The following is a 5,857-nucleotide window of genomic DNA, read 5'->3' as shown; positions in this document are numbered from 1 at the left end:
TATTCTTGCTTAGCTAACGTTTCTACATAGGGATTAAGCATTTAGAACGAAATCTAATGTCAGAAAATGGCACTTTACTCTTGACATTTTTCGGTTTTTTCAATTTTCTGGAAAATCCTATCATTAGATTTTTTTAAAAATACGATATTCTTGCTTAACTAACGTTTTTACATAGGGATTAAGCATTTAGAACGAAATCTAATGTAGGAAAATGGTACTTTACTCTTGATCGGTACGTTGGGACTTTGAAAATATTCGGGCGTTCCAATCGCTCGTCTGTTGCATCATAGCGCGTCTCGGCGCAATCGACCGATTCGCTCGATCCATTATTTTCGATTTACGGCTAAAATAAATTTTTCTAATTTTTTTCAATAACATATTCCTGCTAAAATAACTTTTTTACATAGGGATTAAGCATTTAGAACGATACATTGTTTAAAATAAGGGCACTTTACTCTTGACATTTTACGGTTTTTTCAATTTTCTGAAAAATCCTATCATTAGATTTTTTTAAAAATACGATATTCTTGCTTAACTAACGTTTCTACATAGGGATTAAGCATTTAGAACGAAATCTAATGTCAGAAAATGGCACTTTACTCTTGACATTTTTCGGTTTTTTCAATTTTCTGGAAAATCCTATCATTAGATTTTTTTAAAAATACGATATTCTTGCTTAACTAACGTTTTTACATAGGGATTAAGCATTTAGAACGAAATCTAATGTAGGAAAATGGTACTTTACTCTTGATCGGTACGTTGGGACTTTGAAAATATTCGGGCGTTCCAATCGCTCGTCTGTTGCATCATAGCGCGTCTCGGCGCAATCGACCGATTCGCTCGATCCATTATTTTCGATTTACGGCTAAAATAAATTTTTCTAATTTTTTTCAATAACATATTCCTGCTTAAATAACTTTTTTACATAGGGATTAAGCATTTAGAACGATACATTGTTTAAAGTAAGGGCACTTTACTCTTGACATTTTACGGTTTTTTCAATTTTCTGAAAAATCCTATCATTAGATTTTTTTAAAAATACGATATTCTTGCTTAACTAACGTTTCTACATAGGGATTAAGCATTTAGAACGAAATCTAATGTCAGAAAATGGCACTTTACTCTTGACATTTTACGGTTTTTTCAATTTTCTGAAAAATCCTATCATTAGATTTTTTTAAAAATACGATATTCTTGCTTAACTAACGTTTCTACATAGGGATTAAGCATTTAGAACGAAATCTAATGTCAGAAAATGGCACTTTACTCTTGACATTTTTCGGTTTTTTCAATTTTCTGGGAAATCCTATCATTAGATTTTTTTAAAAATACGATATTCTTGCTTAACTAACGTTTTTACATAGGGATTAAGCATTTAGAACGAAATCTAATGTAGGAAAATGGTACTTTACTCTTGATCGGTACGTTGGGACTTTGAAAATATTCGGGCGTTCCAATCGCTCGTCTGTTGCATCATAGCGCGTCTCGGCGCAATCGACCGATTCGCTCGATCCATTATTTTCGATTTACGGCTAAAATAAATTTTTCTAATTTCTTTCAATAACATATTCCTGCTTAAATAACTTTTTTACATAGGGATTAAGCATTTAGAACGATACATTGTTTAAAATAAGGGCACTTTACTCTTGACATTTTACGGTTTTTTCAATTTTCTGAAAAATCCTATCATTAGATTTTTTTAAAAATACGATATTCTTGCTTAGCTAACGTTTCTACATAGGGATTAAGCATTTAGAACGAAATCTAATGTCAGAAAATGGCACTTTACTCTTGACATTTTTCGGTTTTTTCAATTTTCTGGAAAATCCTATCATTAGATTTTTTTTAAAATACGATATTCTTGCTTAACTAACGTTTTTACATAGGGATTAAGCATTTAGAACGAAATCTAATGTAGGAAAATGGTACTTTACTCTTGATCGGTACGTTGGGACTTTGAAAATATTCGGGCGTACGCGGCGCGCTCGGCGCTTCGAACAGCTCCGGTGTCCCCATTATTTTCGATTTACGGCTAAAATAAATTTTTCTAATTTTTTTCAATAACATATTCCTGCTAAAATAACTTTTTTACATAGGGATTAAGCATTTAGAACGATACATTGTTTAAAATAAGGGCACTTTACTCTTGACATTTTACGGTTTTTTCAATTTTCTGAAAAATCCTATCATTAGATTTTTTTAAAAATACGATATTCTTGCTTAACTAACGTTTCTACATAGGGATTAAGCATTTAGAACGAAATCTAATGTCAGAAAATGGCACTTTACTCTTGACATTTTTCGGTTTTTTCAATTTTCTGGAAAATCCTATCATTAGATTTTTTTAAAAATACGATATTCTTGCTTAACTAACGTTTTTACATAGGGATTAAGCATTTAGAACGAAATCTAATGTAGGAAAATGGTACTTTACTCTTGATCGGTACGTTGGGACTTTGAAAATATTCGGGCGTTCCAATCGCTCGTCTGTTGCATCATAGCGCGTCTCGGCGCAATCGACCGATTCGCTCGATCCATTATTTTCGATTTACGGCTAAAATAAATTTTTCTAATTTTTTTCAATAACATATTCCTGCTTAAATAACTTTTTTACATAGGGATTAAGCATTTAGAACGATACATTGTTTAAAGTAAGGGCACTTTACTCTTGACATTTTACGGTTTTTTCAATTTTCTGAAAAATCCTATCATTAGATTTTTTTAAAAATACGATAATCTTGCTTAACTAACGTTTCTACATAGGGATTAAGCATTTAGAACGAAATCTAATGTCAGAAAATGGCACTTTACTCTTGACATTTTTCGGTTTTTTCAATTTTCTGGAAAATCCTATCATTAGATTTTTTTTAAAATACGATATTCTTGCTTAACTAACGTTTTTACATAGGGATTAAGCATTTAGAACGAAATCTAATGTAGGAAAATGGTACTTTACTCTTGATCGGTACGTTGGGACTTTGAAAATATTCGGGCGTACGCGGCGCGCTCGGCGCTTCGAACAGCTCCGGTGTCCCCATTATTTTCGATTTACGGCTAAAATAAATTTTTCTAATTTTTTTCAATAACATATTCCTGCTAAAATAACTTTTTTACATAGGGATTAAGCATTTAGAACGATACATTGTTTAAAATAAGGGCACTTTACTCTTGACATTTTACGGTTTTTTCAATTTTCTGAAAAATCCTATCATTAGATTTTTTTAAAAATACGATATTCTTGCTTAACTAACGTTTCTACATAGGGATTAAGCATTTAGAACGAAATCTAATGTCAGAAAATGGCACTTTACTCTTGACATTTTTCGGTTTTTTCAATTTTCTGGGAAATCCTATCATTAGATTTTTTTAAAAATACGATATTCTTGCTTAACTAACGTTTTTACATAGGGATTAAGCATTTAGAACGAAACCTAATGTAGGAAAATGGTACTTTACTCTTGATCGGTACGTTGGGACTTTGAAAATATTCGGGCGTTCCAATCGCTCGTCTGTTGCATCATAGCGCGTCTCGGCGCAATCGACCGATTCGCTCGATCCATTATTTTCGATTTACGGCTAAAATAAATTTTTCTAATTTTTTTCAATAACATATTCCTGCTTAAATAACTTTTTTACATAGGGATTAAGCATTTAGAACGATACATTGTTTAAAATAAGGGCACTTTACTCTTGACATTTTACGGTTTTTTCAATTTTCTGAAAAATCCTATCATTAGATTTTTTTAAAAATACGATATTCTTGCTTAACTAACGTTTCTACATAGGGATTAAGCATTTAGAACGAAATCTAATGTCAGAAAATGGCACTTTACTCTTGACATTTTTCGGTTTTTTCAATTTTCTGGAAAATCCTATCATTAGATTTTTTTAAAAATACGATATTCTTGCTTAACTAACGTTTTTACATAGGGATTAAGCATTTAGAACGAAATCTAATGTAGGAAAATGGTACTTTACTCTTGATCGGTACGTTGGGACTTTGAAAATATTCGGGCGTTCCAATCGCTCGTCTGTTGCATCATAGCGCGTCTCGGCGCAATCGACCGATTCGCTCGATCCATTATTTTCGATTTACGGCTAAAATAAATTTTTCTAATTTTTTTCAATAACATATTCCTGCTTAAATAACTTTTTTACATAGGGATTAAGCATTTAGAACGATACATTGTTTAAAATAAGGGCACTTTACTCTTGACATTTTACGGTTTTTTCAATTTTCTGAAAAATCCTATCATTAGATTTTTTTAAAAATACGATATTCTTGCTTAACTAACGTTTCTACATAGGGATTAAGCATTTAGAACGAAATCTAATGTCAGAAAATGGCACTTTACTCTTGACATTTTTCGGTTTTTTCAATTTTCTGGAAAATCCTATCATTAGATTTTTTTAAAAATACGATATTCTTGCTTAACTAACGTTTTTACATAGGGATTAAGCATTTAGAACGAAATCTAATGTAGGAAAATGGTACTTTACTCTTGATCGGTACGTTGGGACTTTGAAAATATTCGGGCGTTCCAATCGCTCGTCTGTTGCATCATAGCGCGTCTCGGCGCAATCGACCGATTCGCTCGATCCATTATTTTCGATTTACGGCTAAAATAAATTTTTCTAATTTTTTTCAATAACATATTCCTGCTTAAATAACTTTTTTACATAGGGATTAAGCATTTAGAACGATACATTGTTTAAAGTAAGGGCACTTTACTCTTGACATTTTACGGTTTTTTCAATTTTCTGAAAAATCCTATCATTAGATTTTTTTAAAAATACGATATTCTTGCTTAACTAACGTTTCTACATAGGGATTAAGCATTTAGAACGAAATCTAATGTCAGAAAATGGCACTTTACTCTTGACATTTTTCGGTTTTTTCAATTTTCTGGGAAATCCTATCATTAGATTTTTTTAAAAATACGATATTCTTGCTTAACTAACGTTTTTACATAGGGATTAAGCATTTAGAACGAAACCTAATGTAGGAAAATGGTACTTTACTCTTGATCGGTACGTTGGGACTTTGAAAATATTCGGGCGTACGCGGCGCGCTCGGCGCTTCGAACAGCTCCGGTGTCCCCATTATTTTCGATTTACGGCTAAAATAAATTTTTCTAATTTTTTTCAATAACATATTCCTGCTAAAATAACTTTTTTACATAGGGATTAAGCATTTAGAACGATACATTGTTTAAAATAAGGGCACTTTACTCTTGACATTTTACGGTTTTTTCAATTTTCTGAAAAATCCTATCATTAGATTTTTTTAAAAATACGATATTCTTGCTTAACTAACGTTTCTACATAGGGATTAAGCATTTAGAACGAAATCTAATGTCAGAAAATGGCACTTTACTCTTGACATTTTTCGGTTTTTTCAATTTTCTGGAAAATCCTATCATTAGATTTTTTTAAAAATACGATATTCTTGCTTAACTAACGTTTTTACATAGGGATTAAGCATTTAGAACGAAATCTAATGTAGGAAAATGGTACTTTACTCTTGATCGGTACGTTGGGACTTAGAAAATATTCGGCCGTACGCGGCGCGTCTCGGCGCTTCGAACAGCTCCGGTGTCCCCATTATTTTCGATTTACGGCTAAAATAAATTTTTCTAATTTTTTTCAATTACATATTCTTGCTTAGATAACTTTTTTACATAGGGATTAAGCATTTAGAACGACATATTGTTTAAAATAATGGTACTTTACTCTTGTGATTTTTCGGTTTTTTTTGATTATTTTGAAAAATAAATTTTTGTAATTTTTTTAAATACGATATTCGTGATCAGTGAACGATTTCACATATGGATTAAGCATTTAGAATCGTGCGGAA

The sequence above is a fragment of the Megalopta genalis genome, unplaced genomic scaffold (genome assembly GCF_051020955.1).
Source record: "Megalopta genalis isolate 19385.01 unplaced genomic scaffold, iyMegGena1_principal scaffold0483, whole genome shotgun sequence".
Lineage (NCBI taxonomy): Eukaryota > Metazoa > Arthropoda > Insecta > Hymenoptera > Halictidae > Megalopta > Megalopta genalis.
Note: the sequence above shows the minus strand (reverse complement) of the source record.